The sequence below is a fragment of the Schistocerca nitens genome, chromosome 1 (assembly GCF_023898315.1).
Source record: "Schistocerca nitens isolate TAMUIC-IGC-003100 chromosome 1, iqSchNite1.1, whole genome shotgun sequence".
Taxonomy (NCBI): domain Eukaryota; kingdom Metazoa; phylum Arthropoda; class Insecta; order Orthoptera; family Acrididae; genus Schistocerca; species Schistocerca nitens.
Genome location: NC_064614.1, coordinates 1,151,334,445 through 1,151,353,444, shown reverse-complemented (window position 1 = coordinate 1,151,353,444; position 19,000 = coordinate 1,151,334,445). Strand labels below are relative to the sequence as shown.

The following is a 19,000-nucleotide window of genomic DNA, read 5'->3' as shown; positions in this document are numbered from 1 at the left end:
ACCCCGCCTGCGAGCCATGTGTCCTCCAGGACACAACTGTAGCTCGCTCGTTGGGTAGGACTGTGGATACGAACAATAAGCGTCTTGGATTACGTTCACAGAAGAGTCTAGAGGAACGGAAGGTTCCAAATGATTGGAAAAGAGCACAGGTAGTCCCAGTCTTCAAGAAGGGTCGTCGAGCAGACGCTGACGTCGATCTGTCGTAGAATTTTAGAACATGTTTTTTGCTCGCGTATCATGTCGATTCTGGAAACCCAGAATCTACTCTGTAGGAATCAACATGGATTCCGGAAACAGCGATCGTGTCAGACCCAACTCGCTTTATTTGTTCACGAGACCCAGAAAATATTAGATACAGGCTCCCAGGTAGATGCTATTTTCCTTGACTTCCGGAAGGCGTTCGATACAGTTCCACACTGTCGCCTGATAAACAAAGAGCCTACGATCAGACCAGCTGTGTGGCTGGATTGAAGAGTTTTTAGCAAACAGAACACAGCATGTTCTCAATGGAGAGACGTCTACAGACGTTGGAGTAACCTCTGACGTGCCACAGGGGAGTGTTATGGGACCATTGCTTTTCACAATGTATATAAATGACCTAGTAGATAGTGTCGGAAGTTCCATGCGGCTTTTCGCGGATGATGCTGTAGTATACAGAGAATTTGCAGCATTAGAAAATTGTAGCGAAATGCAGGAAGATCTGCAGCGGATAAGCAGTTGGTGCAGGGAGTGGCAACTGACCCTTAGACAAATGTAATGTATTGCCAATACATAGAAAGAAGGATCCTTTATTGTATGATTATATGATAGCGGAACAAACACTGGTAGCAGTTACTTCTGTAAAATATCTGGGAGTATGCGTGCGGAACGATTTGAAGTGGAATGATCATATAAAATTAATTGTTGGTAAGGCGGGTACCAGGTTGAGATTCGCTAGCAGAGTCCTTAGAAAATGTAGTCCATCAAAAAAGGAGGTGGCTTACAAAAGACTCGTTCGTCCTATACTTGAGTATTACTCATCAGTGTGGGATCCGTACCAGGTCGGGTTGACAGAGGAGATAGAGAAGATCCAAAGAAGAGCGCCGCGTTTCGTCACAGGGTTATTTGGTAAGCGTGATAGCGTTACGGAGATGTTTAGCAAACTCAAGTGGCAGACTCTGCAAGAGAGGCGCTATGCATCGCGATGTAGCTTGCTGTCCAGATTTCGAGAGGGTGCGTTTCTGGATGAGGTATCGAATATATTGCTTCCCCCTACTTATACCTCCCGAGGAGATCACGAATATAAAATTAGAGATATTCGAGCGCGCACGGAGGCTTTCCGGCAGTCGTTCTTCCCGCGAACCATACGCAACTGGAACAGGAAAGGGAGGTAATGACAGTGGCACATAAAGTGCCCTACGCCACACAACTTTGGGTGGCTTGCGGAGTATAAATGTAGATGTAGATGTATTTACTCAGAAATGGTCTACCTGGTACACTTGAATCAAAACACGGCTGAAAATTTTTTAAAAGTTTTTAGATGTAGCTAGCGTCGTCCTTTTTCGGAGTAGCGTTTAGTACTGCAATACAGTTTTCTTGAATGCCCTAGTTGAGTCACTACGACATAACGGTGTCCTTTCACTGCTAATTTCTATTTGGAGAACAACCAGAAGTCAGCTGGGGCCAAAAAATGGTTCAAATGGCTCTGAGCACTATGGGACTCAACATCTGACGTCATCAGTCCCCTAGAACATAGAACTACTTAAACCTAATTAACCTAAAGACATCACACATCCATGCCCGAGGTAGGATTCGAACCTGCGACCGTAGCGGTCGCGTTGCTCCAGACTGAAGCGCCTAGAACCGCTCGGCCACAAAGGCCGGTTCATCTGGGGTCAAATCCGGTGAATACGGTGGATGATCCGGGACTGTGACCCATTTGCTGGCCAAAAACTCGTCCACAGTCTTCCCTTTGTGGGCAGGGGTGTCGTCATGGAGGAGCAACGGGAAACCTGCCTCTCCGTATTCGGGTCGAATTCGACGAACTCTCTCTCATGAACGCTGGAGGACTCGGAAAACTTGAGGTTGCCTCACTGTTCCATTGACTTTTTCCAACGAGTGTCAGATACGTACTGTTACATACGGAGCTAGGATACTTGCTGCAACAATGCTAGTGCTTTGACTTTCTACACAGCTGTTTTTAGATTTCCAAGGATCGTAACGCCACGAGACAGCACTGCAGTTTGGTATTTCACTCAAGTAGTCGTAAAGGAACTGGATCACACTGTGTATAAGAACACGTAAGTCTATACTTTCTACACATGAATAAGGAGTGGGAGGCGAGAATTTGCGATGAACTAACCATAGGGTGAAACTTCCTGGCAGGTTAAAACTGTGTGGTGGACCGAGACTCGAACTCGGGACCTTTGCCTTTCGCGGGCAAGTGCTCTACCAACTAGGCTACCCAAGCACGACTCACGCCCCGTCCTCACAGCTTTACTTCCGCTAGTACCTCGTCTCGCAGGAGAGCTTCTGCAAAGTTTGGGAGGTAGGAGACGAGGTACTGGCAGAAGTAAAGCTGTGAGGACGGGGCGTGAGTCGTGCTTGGGTAGCTCAGTTGGTGCCGGCACGGTAGCTCAGCGTGTTCGGTCAGAGGGTTACGTGCCCTCTGTAATAAAAAAAAAACTGAATTAATCGATCAACAACGAACTTAACCGGATGTCTTACGACGTTCGCCCCGAGCAGATGCAACGAACACAAGCGAACAAAATGAGATTTTTTTTTTTTTTAAAGGGTTGGTAGAGCACTTGCCCGCGAAAGGCAAAGGTCCCGAGTTCAAGTCTCGGTCCAGGAAGTTTCAAGTTTCATATCAACGCACACTCCGCTGCAGAGTGAAAATCTCATTCTGGTACCATAGGGTACCAGAATGAACCTTTCAATCTGCTGAGAAGTGTACACTACTTTTAAACTTCTTGGCAGATTAAAACTGCTTGCTAGACCGGTACACGAACCAGAAACCTTGCCTTTTGCAAGCAGTACTTTTACCAATTGAGCTGTCTGGGCACAACTCACAAGCCGCTCTCACGGCTTTGTTTCCACTAGCACCTGATACCTACCTTCTACGCTTCATAGCAGTACTCTTGCCTAACTCACCGGACAAGCACTGCTGGGAGAACGGATACTGCACTGAAATGGCTGGGGCCACATCCTGGGGGAATGTTTCAAGAATAACTCATACTGCAGCAGAATACTACAAAATTCTCTCAGCTCCAGAACTAATATCCAAGTTTTGTGGTGCTTAAGACACTTGTAGAACATTTCAAACGACCTTCCGGGCGTCGCGATTTCTGTGATTTCACCAAAACCAGGAAAATGTTGAGGTAATTTCTAAATCAAGCCACCATCAGTTTGTTCCCCAATATTACACCAGCTGAGCTAGTGCATGACAACCTTCTCATCAATGAGTCGTTAAAAGCTGGCCTCTTCTCGTCTCTGATGAAGAGCGCCTTCCCTATCTTGCCTTCCAAGTGGATTGCGTGTCACTGCGCTAAACTCATGACCATTTCGAATACTCACTTCATAACACATAACAACAGAGTGGAAGCAGCAAGGTTCTAAGCGGAGTAACGAAAGGAAAGAAAATATTGTTGTCTACCATTTCGTCGATAAATAAGAGAGTAAAGACGTGATTCGACAAAGAAATGCCAAAAAATTGTCTGTGGTCTTTCCAAAGAAACATGACAGCGCTCTTGTCTAATGTTGCGAAACTAGTGGAAACCTAAATCTGAATAACGGACGGAGACTCTCTCGAATGCGAATTTGCTGCTGCAAAGACAGCACCGCTTCGGTTGTTGCGGAATTAAGAGGATTTTGTTGCATCTTTGCAGCCGATTGCTCATAATAACTGCAAATTTCGCTTACTTGGGAAATTTAAATACCAACGAGGTGTGATGCATATTCCAGCTGTCTTGGTAGTGATTGTCAATGTGTCTGCACTGCACAGATACAACTCCGGGGATATCACACTATTTGACAAGGGAACATTTCCCATATTGTTGCTCGAGATCTAAAGAAGCGCTCAGAAATGCAATGTTAATAACATTGCTACATTAGTTTTCATTCCTAAAGCACGCCATTGAAGTTGCGAGAGAAGAAGTGGGTGTATAAGTGAAAGGTTGGACAAATCACCGTTCTAAAATTCAGTTCTGACAAAAAACGAGTGGTTGCTTTTTTGTTCACCTTGAACTTTGTATTTTGACCTTCAAGCGAACAGTCACAGTCAAGTGGTATATTGAAAAATGTCTCGTATTGTACATGTGTTTAAAACTACAAGTGTACCCTAATGTTGAATGCCCAATGCTTCAGCTACTCACTACCTATACAGTCTCTGTGGATACAATTCCGTGGGACGTAGGGTCCTGTTGTTTCTATTTCATAAGCTCAAGTGAAAGTATGATGATTCTTTCACGGATAAAAGGTTGTTACAGATCTGGCACGATGATAATCAACTAGCAGATAAAACCTGGAAAGTGATAATGTTGCTTCAAATGAAATTATATGAAATAACATAAGCCCGTTTATTAACTTCTCAGTTGCGTATTTTATTCCGCAACGCTCGGTTCCTCATATGAGGAATGTTCTTCATTAGAATGTCAATAAGCAACAACAATATGCAGCAAAATTAAAATATACGCATTTCTTTTCTCTCTCATTGACATCACAATGAAGGTCCGTCGAGGGCAGTGCAGTGGCTGGGGTTGGGAGAGAAAGAGTGTGACATGTAAGCGTAACTCTGGAATGGCTACGGAAATTACGCACGAACTTAGAACGTATATGACTTACTGTGTGGAAAAAGATAGTAGCACGAAAAGACTTGCAGCTTGGTTCTAAATATGCATGTGGAAAAAGATAGTAGCACGAAAGGACTTGAAGCTTGATTCTAAATATGCATTGGCCAATAAATACGCTTTCACAGAGACAGTGAGACAGACTTCCTTATTATGTTTCCTTTTTCCGTATTCCCACGCAATGAGATTTTTTTATTTCAAAGAAAATAATCTCATTGCGTGGGAATACGGAGAAAGGAAACATAATAAGAAAATAAAATATGAATTGTAAATGCATCATTATTTCCTTGCACTTTTGGTGGGGAACCTGTCTCAGTCTTGTAGCCTAAGTCTTCATTTGTACTAGACTACTTTTACCGAATATTACTCGAAGGCTTAACAAACGCATGGATGACGTTATACGCAACAATGTGACGCAAGACGTCTAGTCATTCTTGTTCTACGGCGAAGACTGGGTCAAATTCTGCGAATTACCCCGAGGATGATTCCACGTCTGTTTACTTCTGAAAACTACGCCGCAAAGTCATTCACTCGTACGTCAGTGGCTAGAGATAAAGGCCGCAGAAATCGGCGTGTGGCGTAAGTATCACGAAACAGACGCACTCGGAGCTCGAGAACGTGTTTCGCAATCCCCCACAAGGCTGCTGCTGCCAGTTGACAGGGCGAACTGCGTTTTAGTTTTTCCAGCTGAGAGCAGCTCCGTCACGGGTCGCTACTTGTTCAGTTCGACGTGTCTCCGCCTGGAGCCTTGAGACGTATTGCCACACACAGAAAGGGAACACCCCCCCAGCTAAGTACGCTTGTCCTAGGCTTCATGGCCACTTCCTTGAGATGCTGGACGGATCGAAATAACACTGCGATGACGAGCTCGCCAGTTATAGTTTTAACCATTCTGGGTCCGCTTGTCGCGTTAATTCCCTATGAACATCCAAGCTTTCGACAATATCCTCTATTGTCTTCCTCAGGTTATCCCAAAAGGCACCATCGACCGGTCCAAACGAGATCTATGCTGAACACTCTGATACATTCAGCTACAACCACATCAGACAAGGAACGCCGGTGCCGAAATAAACCGTCTAATATCTGTGTTCAGACAAAACGGCTGTAAGATATATCAAATCACGTCTGCTCTTCGTAAAATGCAAAGCCAACTCTAGTCAATGAACACAACGTGATTAGATGTGTGTGAACTGCGTGTTTGTATGTTCCAGCAAAGCAGTGGAACCCCTAGAGGGATTTCAACCAGTTTTGAGAAACTTATGACGTAGTACCACGACACAGGTATCGTAGGAGGGACACCCCTAGCACCTCCATCGGTTGCAGGTGGCGCTAGGAAAGGGGTGACATTAAGCAAAATTCCGGAACGCCTGGAGGAATTTCAATCAAAACAGGTTCGAGTATGGCTTGCTATCTAGAAAAATACCGTGCGGTAAGACAACCCTAGCTCACTTTCAGGTGAGATAAGAACTTCGTGTAAAAATAATCGATCATGAGCTATATTAATGTCGAATCCATAGTTCTTGGGGTTTCGGGTGTAGCTAGCGGCAGCCGCAACGAAATTTGACTCCTAGGGCACGGACTGCCTTAGGATGAGGCGACTTGTAATTCCCAACTCTGGAACACTTGGAATAATTTCACTAAAAGCTGATAAACGTACTGCGGGCCTTGGACAGTCCTACCACTCACAGAGTAGGAGCTGGTGGTAGGGAAAGCCCATAGCACGAGGATGCGGATGTGCAAGGAGGAATATCTAAAATAGTCTATATTAGTTTCCTACCTATAGTTTCCGTATCCACCACAACAAGCCGTTTTTACACAGACGGTCACTCTGGCAGGATGAAATGACCGTGTCCCAACTCTGAATAATGCACTGTCCTGTAATATATAACTTAGTACTCCGGCGAAAGAAACCTCTATCGCCCCACCCACTCCCTCCACATCCCAGTTCTGTGGTACTTGGGGAATCCAAAACACTACACGTCACATCTTAACTGAGTGTATTTTAAGTTATGGGTAGAGTGCTGAAACAAAGTTATGTGCAGAGTCAGAAAGTCGACTTAGCTCCAGACGCCAATGTCCAGTATCACTACCCTCTCTGATTTTGTCTCTTGAGGAAGAATGGGCTGCTCTTCCTCCACAGATATTCAAACACATCACTGAAAGTGTCCCCAGCAGAGCTCAAGCCCTCGTAAAGGCGAAGGGTGGACACATATCTAATGTCCACGAAGAGGTTTCCGGATACTTTTTATCAGATAGGTTTTTCAAAGTCTTTGCATCAAAAATCTAGATCAAGTCATGAGGAACAAACTTTGTTAGAGACAAAATGTCTGCTTGCGTTAGGCGCCTTTTATTACTGTTCATGCTCCTGACAGGCGGCACGGCATTAAACACTGCGACGTAAGTTTACGATCTATGTTACCTATAATCAGTCATCTGCGTCGCATAAAGAGGGATTGGCCGAGATCCTGATTCGCTTCTAAAATACCTCTCTCTGTTTGGACACATTCGTTCCGAAGGTTATCTTGTTGAAAATCACTCCATCAATTTACTCATGTAGCTAGGATGCAGCTGCAGCACATCTGGTTAGTAAATCCTGGTAGGTTGGTGAAATCTCGTCGTCCCAGGGCAGGTGAATTCAATAAGAAGACTCACAGCGTCACTGGGAACAGTCAGCGAAGATACTGTCTTTTACAAAATTTGTTCCCCGTAAGTGATCTAGACGGTCCGAGTCACATTAATGTGACCACTGCCTACCTTCGACATCAACGTGCAATAACCACTTACAGACGACAGGTGGCAGCATTAGCAGTGGAGGGTATATACACACATCAAAAAAATGTTTTGCATCACCCCGGTTCCCAGAACTCCTGAATATAGACGTTGACTATGAATATTGTATCACAGACACAGTCCATTTGACAGTCCCAAAGACGTAAACAACCATGCATGAGCAGCGCCTGTTAGACGGAGGGGATCCGACAGCCGATCAGTTCCAGTCATTCCACCAGGAACGAGATACACGGCTCGTGTTGTCTGCAGTTCAACCATGCCTAGACGGTCAATGCCGCGGTTCGATCGCTTCCGCATTGTTACTTTGTGCCAGGAAGAGCTCTCAACAAGGGAAGTCTCCAGGTGTCTCGGAGTGAACCAAAGCGATGTTGTTCGGACATGTAGGAGATACGGAGAGAGACAGGAACTGCCTCAGGCCGCCCAAGCGCTACTACTGCAGTGGATGACCGCTACCTACGAATTATGGCTCGGAGGAACCCTGAAAGCAACGCCAGCATGTTGAATAATGCTTTTCGTACAGCCACAAAACGTCGCGTTACGACCTCAAACTGGGCGCAATAGGCTGCATGATGCGTAACTTCACTCCCATCGTCCATGACGAGGTCCATCTTTGCAACCACGACACCACGCAGCGCGGTACAGATGGGCCCAACAACATGCCCAATGGACCGCTCAGGATTGGCATCACGTTCTCTTCACCGATGAGTGTTTGAAGGCAACTCTGTCAATCTGAACGCCTTAGACACGCAGTCCAGCGAGTGCTTCAAAGTGGAGGTTCCCTACTGTTTTCGGGTGGCATTATGTGGGGCCGACGTACGCCGCTGGTGGTCATGGAAGGTGCCGTAACGGCTGTACGATACGTGAATGTCATCGTCCGACCGATAGTGCAACCATGTCGGCAGCATACTGGCGAGGCATTCGTCTTCATGGACGACAATTCGCGCCCCCATTGTTCACATCTTGTGAATGACTTCCTTCAGGATAACAATATCGCTCGAACAGAGTTTCCAGCATGTTCTCCAGTCATGAACCCTATCGAACATCCTTGGGGTAGATTTAAAAGGGCTGTTTATGGACGATGTGGCACGCCAACCACTCTGAGGGATCTACGCCGAATCGCCATTGAGGAGTGGGACAATCTGAACCAACAGTTCCTTGATGAACTAGTGGATAGCATGTTACGACGAATACAGGCATGCGTGAATGCAAGAGGACGTGTAACTGGGTATTAGAGGTACCGGTGTGTACTGCAGTCTGAGCCACCACCTCTGAAGGTCTCGCTGTATGGTGGTACAACATGCAATGTGTGGTCTTCATGAGCATTAAAAAGGGCTTAAATGATGTCTATGTTGATCTCTATTGCAATTTTCTGTACAGGTTCCGGAATTCTCGCAACCGAGATGATGCAAAACCTTTTTTTGATGTGTGTAAAACGTGTCCGTCGGACGCCTAAAAACGGCGCAGACGGAAACGGAGCGATTGATCTGACGTCCAAAAGGGCGTGATCACTGATTTCCGGGACAGGGGTGAAACGATTTCGTAAACGTCTTCCTTTGTAAGCTGTTCCATGCCGCCATGGTTCGGGTAAACCAAGTATGGCAAAATAGTGCTATTCAAAACTAATGCGGAAGCAACTGTGGGGCACCATCAGCTGTAGATGACAGGGCTAAACGACGACTGTGTAGACGTGTACGAGCGAACAGACGTGCAATTACCGAGCGCCTGACCACCCAGATGAATCAAGCCTGTATTTTCAATTACTGTTCAATGAACGTTGCTGTATACAGGCATCCGCACCAAGTGCCTGGTTCAAGTACCCATCCTGACTTGTTCATCGGCGATGAAGGATGAAAATTGCACTACAATACCGCAGCGGCACGGCCACTGAGTGACGAAAGATAACCGTTTCAGACTGATCAGGTTTCGTGCTTCATCGGCATGGAAAGTCTGAAAGCTGTTGTGTTGGCTGAAGAGCCAACACCGTGCTACTAGACGAGGCCGAAATGTACGCGAAAGGCAAAGATCCCATCCTCGTCGCCAATGTTGTGTTGGCTGAAGAGCCAACACCGTGTTACTAGAGGAGGCCGAAATGTACTCGTTTTAGCTCACGCAGGCTGGCGTGAGGAGGGAAGGACTATACTGACGTGAGGTCTGGAACATGACAAGGAATTACAATTCAGAAAGCGGACGTAGCTAGTTTGACACTTAACTTTAATTCATTAATGATGAACGTCGCTCTTGACGGTACATGATTCACAATATTATCTGTTCAGAATACATTCACAGTAACTGAATATGACGCCTTGCTAGGTCGTAGCAAATGACGTAGCTGAAGGCTATGCTAAACTGTCGCCTCGGCAAATGAGAGCGTATGTAGACAGTGAACCATCGCTAGCAAAGTCGGCTGTACAACTGGAGCGAGTGCTGGAAGTCTCTCTAGACTAGACCTGCCGTGTGGCGGCACTCGGTCTGCAATCACTGATAGTGGCGACACGCGGGTCCGACGTATAGTAACGGACCGCGGCCGATTTAAAGGCTACCACCTAGCAAGTGTGGTGTCTGGCGGTGACACCACAAAAGCAAACACCCTACAACAATTCTTCGGAAGAGTCAAGGCCGAAGGAGGGAGTGTAATGGTCTTAGGAATGTTTTCGCGGCATTCCCTGGGTGATCTCGTCATTCTGGATGGCACAATGTATCAACATAAGAATGCATCTATCTTTGGGGCCATGCCCAGCCCAGCATGCAGTTTGTTTTTTCCTTGGCACGGAGGCATCTATCAGCAGCAAAGTGCTCGCAGTGTACGCGCGTATTTCTAGTAACACCAGGATACTCCTGTGGCTATCAAACTCTCCGGATTTAAAATCCTTTGGGACCACATCGGTCAGACCGTTCCCGCCATGTGTCCTCAGCCGAGAAACGTAGTCCAGCTGGCCACGGCACTGGAGTCAGCAGGGCTCCAAATCCTTGTCAGCAGCTCCCAGAACGTCACTGACTCTCTTCCTGCATGTCTCGAGCGGTCAAGGCTGCAAAAGGTGCTTATTCACGCTTTTAACAGATGGTGCCATTAATGCTGCTGGACAGTGTTCATCTCTAAACGTTTGAGGCGGGTTGTAACAAAAATGTTCGGCACAAATCTCAAGACACATTCCTCACACATAGACGAAGAAATTATGTTATACGAACATTGCTCTGGAAACGCTTTGTTTCCATGTTACAATTCATTTTCTCCAACGAGATACGACGAGATCAGACTGTAAATTTTCACAATCGACAAATAAGGCTATACGTCAATCCCCACGAAACTGATGAAGCAAGTCATCAACACATATTTTCTGTCAATGTTTGGGCCGACATTGTTGGTGACTGTTTAGTAGGGCCTCACTTTCTTCCACCAAGTCTCAACGGACAATGTCATAATTTCGAAGAGAATGTTCTACCTGACAGATGTGCCTTAAGCTGTTCGACAAGAAATGTACTCCATGCACGATGGAGCACCTCCTTCTTTTAGGATTCGGCCTCTAAATAACAGATTCGGTGACAGTTGGATAGGTAGAGATGGACCAATAGCCTGGTCGCCACCCTCTCCGCACCTAAACTCACTGAACTTTTATTTGGGGGGGGGGGGGGGCATTTGAAATATCTTGTGTATGTGTTCAAACTCTCTTGTTTGTATTATGGAAAGCTGCGAAACCACACTCAGTACTCCAGGAATACATCAGCGTATCCGAGATTCACTACTACTACGGGTTGATGCATGTATCAATGCTCAAGGAGGGGATATTGAACATCTCCTCTGAGAAAGAGTCGTATTTTCCCCGTGATGAATGAGTTGGAAAAAATGAGTTGTAACATGGAACCAAAGCGTTAAAGTGTTTCCAGACACACACACACACACACATATATATATATATATATATATATATATATATATATATATATATATATATATATATATATATATGGTGGTCCATTGATCATGACTGGGCCAAATATCTCACGAAATGAGGGTCAAACGAAAAAACTACAAAGAACGAAACTTGTTTAGCTTGAAGGGGGAAACCAGATGGCGTTATGGTTGGCCCGCTATATGGCGCTGCCATAGGTCAAACGGATATCAACTGAGTTTTTTTTTAAATAGGAAACCACATTTTTATTACATATTCGTGTAGTACGTAAAGAGATATGAATGTTTTAGTTGGAAGTCGCTTTGTGATAGGTGGCGCTGTAATAGTCACAAACATATGGCTCACAATTTTAGACGAACAGTTGGTCACAGGTTGGTTTTTTAAATTAAAATACAGAACTTAGGTACGTTTGAACATTTTATTTCGGTTGTTCCAATGTGATACATGTACCTTTCGTGAACTTTTCATTTCTGAGAACGCATGCTGTTACAGCGTGATTACCTGTAAATACCAAATTAATGCAATAAATGCTCGAAATGATGTCCGTCAACCTTAATGCATTTGGCAATACGTGTAACAACATTCCTCTCAACAGCGAGTAGTTCGCCTTCCTTAATGTTCCCACATGCATTGACAATGCGCTGACGCATGTTGTCAGGCGTTGTCGGTGGATCACGATAGCAAATATCCTTCAACTTTCCCCACAGAAAGAAATCCGGGGACGTCAGATCCGGTGAACGTGTGGGCCACGGTATGGTGTTTCGACGACCAATCCACCTGAAATATGCTATTCAATACCGCTTCAACCGCACGCGAGTTATGTGCCGGACATCCATCATGTTGTGAGTGCATCGCCATTCTGTCATGCAGTGAGACATCTTGTAATAACATCGGCAGAACGTTACGTAGGAAATCAGCATTGCACCATTTAGATTGCCATGGATAAAATGGGGGCCAATTATCCTTCCTCCCATATGCCGCATCATGCATTAACCCGCCAAGGTCGCTGGTGTTCCACTTGTCGAAGCCATCATGAATTTTCCGTTGCCCAACATTGCATATTATGCCGGTTTACGTTACCGCTATTGGTGAATGACGCTAAGTAGTACGCGTGCAAAGAATCTGTCATCGTCCCGTAATTTCTCTTGTGCCCAGTGGCAGAACTGTACACGAAGTTCAAAGTCGTCGCCATGCAATTCCTGGTGCATAGAAATATGGTACGGGTGCAATCGATGTTGATGTAGCATTCTCAACACCGACGTTTTTGAGATTCCCGATTGTCGCGCAGTTTGTCTGCTACTGATGTTCGGATTAGCCGCGACAGCAGCCAAAACACCTACTTGGGCATCATCATTTGTTGCAGGTCGTGGTTGACGTTTCACATGTGGCTGAACACTTCCTGTTTCCTTAAATAACGTAACTATCCGGCGAACGGTCCGATCACAATAGCCATACATCAACACGATATCGACCTTTTCCGCAATTGGTAAACGATCCATTTTAACACGGGTAATGTATCACGAAGCAAATACCGTCCGCACTGGCGGAATGTTACGTGATACCACGTACTTATACGTTTGTGACTATTACAGCGCCATCTATCACAAAGTGAAACAAGTGGTCCAACTAAAACATTCATATTTCTTTACCTACTACACCAGTATGTAATAAAAATGGAGGTTCCTATTTTAAAAAAACGCAGTTGATATCCGTTTGACCTATGGAAGCGCCATCTAGCGGGCCAACCACAGCGCCATCTGGTTTCCCCCTTCAAGCTAGACGAGTTTCCTTCTTTGTAGTTTTTTCGTTTGATGCTTATTTCGGGAGATATTTGGCCCGGTCACTATCAATGGACCGTGTGTGTGTATAAATTTTGTAGTGGCTTTTGTATATAGTAATTGCTAATTTTTTGTGTCACTGTTGTTCACACCCGTCTCAGAAGATACCTCGCTGTCATGCACCCAAACCTTTGGACCATGAGCACCATCATGGTTTGAGTGTGCGAACATGCTGTGCTCGACGTCTGCACAGCTCGCTATTGGCCGGTGGGTGGTGGCGCGACCGAGCCCTGACCTACCGCAGGGGACCTCCGGCCGTCAAGAGCAGCAGGCGGCGTGTCCATTCACCGAGCAGCGGGCCGATAAAAATGTTTGCGTCGGCAGATAGGGAGCGCGCGGGCCGCTGGCCGCGGGCCAGAGGTTGCGCCTTTTTAACTCCGTAGTGCGTAAATACCGGCCGGGCGGCGGTGACACGCCGCGGCGATAGCGGCGCAGCGCGACGACCGTCATTCACACCGCGCGCGGCGCGGGTATTCTCGGCCGCGGGCGCGTGTTTTACTGCGCAGTCCGCGGCGGAGACGCCGCTCGCGTACTCCGCCTGTTTATGTGACTCTCCGAAAGAGATATTTTGGAATTTACAGGCGCGCCGCGAGCAAAGAAACGAGAAACATGAGGACGTTGCGGTGAAGCCTGGTTTCAGCAACAAACTCGTTTACTGGTCATATGGCAACAACGACATAAATCTCCCCGGCAGCGACAAAACTTTCGGATGAAAATTAACGCCAGTTTTTCAAGCTCGCACCGTCGTAAATCCACACTTCCCTCACGGTAACGCGTCTCGGAGACAGTATATTACCCTCCGTTACGGACGATTCTAGTAATGGCGTCTAGAGGCAGTTAATCGAAATCGTAGCATTTAGACTTCCAGTACAATTTTAATCTCTCCGCTGTAGATGACGAAGGCATGTCGAACATATACAGTCGTAATGCATGCGTCACTCGAAAGATTACAAATTTGCCGAGGCTTATTTATATGACGTGCATAATCGATTCTGGAATATACATGCCATTATCAGTTTATGTAGGAAACTAAACACATCTACATCGATTCAGTGAAACACACTCTAGCACAAAGAAAAAAAGAAAAAGAGACGCACCACCGAGGAATTATCGAAATGGGACGAAAATCGGTAGACCAGATATACATGTTGCATGGAGCTTAATTAAAAAGAAAAGACTAATATTAATGAATAAATGCAATAATTTTACTAGCTGTGTGACCGGTTAAGAAGTCTCGTAACCGGTTGGCCCTGACTATTATTGGCACGCAATCTGACTGCATAAAATAAAAATAAAGAATGACAAGGAATTTCCATTAACACAATTGATTAATTAAGTCCCCTGCAACTATAAAAGCTACGAAACAACAAAGCACAAGTGTAACTGTTCCGTGTGTGGTAGTGTGACTCAACGTACATGTATCTGGCTCGGTTCTTTCTCAATACGACAAAATATTTTAAACACCATTTACAATTAACTAATTGGAAAACCAGAAATACTATAATTGCACATAGAAACCAGAATTACAACTCTAGTAAATGAACACGAGCCAGATGCTTTGTTGACTGTACCTGTGAGCAAGAGGGATTGTTATTAAAGAAAACTGTAAATCTTTTTACCCCAATATATATTGACGAAAATATCCACTACATCAGCATCATAAATCAAAAGCCCTTCTCAAATATATTCTGCCAATTGCATCTTCTTCCATCTATACTATAATTGCACATAGAAACCAGAATTACAAGTCTAGTAAATGAACACGAGCCAGATGCTTTGTTGACTGTACCTGTGAGCAAGAGGGATTGGGACCAACCGAACAGTACAACATTTCAGTCAACACTCAGATCGTCTGCTCTCTCACCCAACAGAACAACGACTGCTCTCGACATCCTTTGAACTACTACTGCCAGTGGATGCGGCGGAATAATAATCTTTGTGGCAATCTCTGGCGCTGTGTCTCAGCGTAGCCATCTTTCAATGCACATACAAGCAAATTTTTACAATTTCAGAAAAATCGGATGATTTATTCAAGAGAAAGAGCTTCACAAATTGAGCAAGTCTGTAAGCCGTTGGTCCACTTCTAGCCCTTACGCGATCAGTTATTCGGTTTGGCATTGACTGAGATGTCCTCCTGAGGGAGGTCGTGCCAAATCCTGTTCAAGTGGAGCGTTAGACCTTCAAAATCCAGAACTAGTTGGAGGCCACTGCCCATACTGCTCCAAACGTTCTCGACTGGGCAGACATCCGGCGACATTGCTTGTTTGGCAAGCACGGAGACAAGCAGTAGAAATCTAGCCGCGTGCGGGAAGGCATTATCTTGCTGAAATGTAAAAGCATGACGGTTTGCCATGAAGGGCAACGAAACGGGGCGTAGAAGGTCGTCGTGGCTTACTGGATTAAACTATCTGGCATTTGAGAGCATACAGTTGGCATTGGTCCCTCCAGCTATACAACAGTAGGAGGCTGCTATTCAGTACCTCCATCAAGTACATCGTCAACAAATGTAACACTGTCACTGACGAGAACTGTGTTGTCACTAGGTGCCTGGCATTGTGTCTGAGCGTTATCAGCGAGCCACTGCAGTAGAAGTTTCGTGCAACTTTTATTTGCTCCTGGCTTACGGTGTGCTATAGCATAGGCGTCCGCAAAGAACGTTGGGGTAGGAGGGTAAGAGGCAACACTTGCCCTTACTCCCCCTCCATACTCACCCAGGAATCTGGAGTACAAAATTTCTATTCATTAAAGGATTTAATGTTGAGACTGAAACGCCTTATTTTATCGTTTCTTTACTTAGTACGTGTTTTAAATAACAGAGACACTGGCTAGCAACTTTGTCTGAAAGTGGTCTCTCACATAAAACGTGAAACAGTTGTTCGTCAGTCATTATATAGGATCAACTGGGTCTGCTTCACCTTCATCACTAACTTTACTCCTAAAATAACTCTTACAAGGGAACTGTCCAATCCGACATGTCGAAACCTGCCCTGATTTTTTTGTACGTGGCGAATACACTGAAATAAACACAAACAAATCAAAATGTATATAACTTAATTACAGATCACTGATGATAATTTACCACAATAAAGCGAAACGCGTCTGGTGAAAAAAATCACGCATTTTTGTAGTTGCAACAACAGAGACAAAAATACCCTCAAGAACAATGCCAAAATTTTAGCTGCTACGCCGCACTGGGCATGCATCCCTGGTTGACGGCACGTCGCTAAACACATAACACGGCACAGCGCGATCGTAATTTGCAAAGCGAGTTTCGATTTCCGTTAATAATTTTTCTGATACAGTTGTTCACAGTTACTGATTGCCCGAATTTTCAACTCGTTTAATATCCATAACAATTAATAGTTGCCTTGGCGGTATCGCTAAGTGTTAACAATGGAGATTAAACTTAATTAATTTTCTTTGTGATTTCTTGGTATTATGCCTGCTAATAGTAGTATATGTCATTGTGCAGGTTTCAGAGACTCACAGTAATGTGGAATCCAATTGAAAAGATGAGATATGAAGAAAGTCATATGCAGTCGAAATCACATACTTCTCCCGAAGACCTACATATGTGATATTTATTAACTATATATGACGGTAGTATCTGTTCCCGAAAGAACAGTTACCGCCGATGACCATGCAGCTTTGCTCGAAATGAAATGATAATTAAATAGACACCCTAGCTGCAAGCAGGCGTTGATACACTTCATTGGGGACATGTTGAAAATGTGTGCCCCGACCGGGACTCGAACCCGGTATCTCCTGCTTACATGGCAGACGCTCTATCCATCTGAGCCACCGCGGGCACAGAGGATAGTGCGTCTGCAGGGACTTATGTTGGGTATGTGGATCTCACGGGGAGCGTGCAAGGGATAAGTCCCTGCAGACGCACTATCCTCTGTGCCCGCGGTGGCTCAGATGGATAGAGCGTCTGCCATGTAAGCAGGAGATCCCGGGTTCGAGTCCCGGTCGGGGCACACATTTTCAACATGTCCCCAATGAAGTGTATCAACGCCTGCTTGCAGCTAGGGTGTCTATTTGATATTTATTAGTTAAATTATTCGACAATGATGTCGACATTTTGTTAGAAATTGTGGAACATCAGAAGAAACAGGAAATAACTCTGACAATTCATTGAGTTGTGCTAATTAAAGACCAGAACAAAAACAGTGTACCTTCCAAGCTCAAAGCAAACATATGCAGTAATAGCTTTCCGTGACAAAGAAAAGGTTGTAAATTTATTGGTGAAACGAAGGAGGAGGAAAACGCTTAAACTTAAGCAGAGTGCAAATGCTCTTTCGTTTCGTAAAATCTGATCATGAATTGTAAAAATAGAAGACAGATTTACACGAAGTACGAAATAGTGTCAAAATGAGACCCGCAAAATTTTGAAAGGAAAACTATTCAAAAGATTTAGAACTGTTCGCGAGAGTCATTTCACGATTACCAAGGGAGATCTGCGAAAGAGGGCGCTCTGGCTTGCAAATGAGATGAACATAACTGATTTCCAGACTTCTTTGAACTGGTTGAACAGATTCATGAAATTATACCGTAAAGGAAGCTGTAAAGTTACGAAGTTTACATCAAGTAAACGTGTAGAGATGTAATTAGTATAAAGCAAATCAGCCAGGTTTCATACAAATCTCACTTCATCATTTAGAGAGAAGAAAGACAGAGTCGCTTGTGCAGTTGATGAATACTATGAGACATTCGTATACAACAATCCCTGTAATAAGTATCAGTCGATTACTGTTTCCGCAGCTTTACAGCTGTATTCAGTAATCTCAAGCAAAATTAGGATCAAAGATAAAAAAAGATTGTTTACTTGTAATCGACGTAGCATATTGTGAAAAAAGGGAGAGAATAATTTTTAATGTTACATTCGAAACGTCTTCTTACCATTTACGGAAAAAATTCATTACTTTTGTTGAACTCTAGGCCTACACGTAACGACACGTCTGTCTTTAGGAGGTCGACGAAAAGGCTGTTAATATAATTCGGATTCCATCCGGAACTAATGGTGTGATTCAGCCCCTCGATAAGAAATTTTTTCAATAGTATAAAGCATTTTGCAGAAAATTCTTGCCCAGTATACTTTCCTATAACTCATCGTCATTTTAGTTTAATCAGCTGAACACTATTGTTAATCGTCAGTCTTTTCTGCACTGCCTGTTTGCACCGTCACATTTTACGAATTTGATTAAGATCGCCTGGTACGCAGCACAATATGCAAAACCACGGCCACGACCATTTCTTAGTCCATTCCAGTTCCGTCTAAATAAAATTACTACTTATTGTGAAGTCCCTCAATGTATTAACTTTTTTTCAACTGTGCCTGGTGCAAGGAAAAAGTTTGTTTTAGTCAACCAATATACACTTCGCATTTTCGTGGTGACTACAGAAAATAAACAAGGAGCTGTTTCTTTGGTACTGAAATATACAATATTCAAATATGATCATAAGAACTGTGCTACAGGAATTGTTAAAAAACATTTAATGTCAACAAATTAAAGTCCTGACTTATGGAAATCGTCTGTAATGTAAAATCATACTGTCATGATTTTCTTTCTTCTGCATGCCGTGTAACGATTACATGTGCAACAGTTTAACTGTCGATATGAACTTCAAGTTATTC

General features: G+C 44.5%; 1 protein-coding gene and 1 non-coding gene across 2 annotated transcripts in view; both read left to right on the top strand.

Annotated features, from left to right (window-relative positions):
- Positions 1-19,000, top strand: part of LOC126200001 (homeobox protein six1-like) — a gene marked incomplete at its 3' end in the record, with an annotated part of 471,023 nt that overhangs the window by 351,086 nt on the left and 100,937 nt on the right. The window lies entirely within an intron of this gene.
- On the top strand, positions 17,268-17,342 carry Trnat-ugu (transfer RNA threonine (anticodon UGU)). The gene has a single exon. It is a non-coding gene; the product is annotated as a tRNA-Thr (tRNA).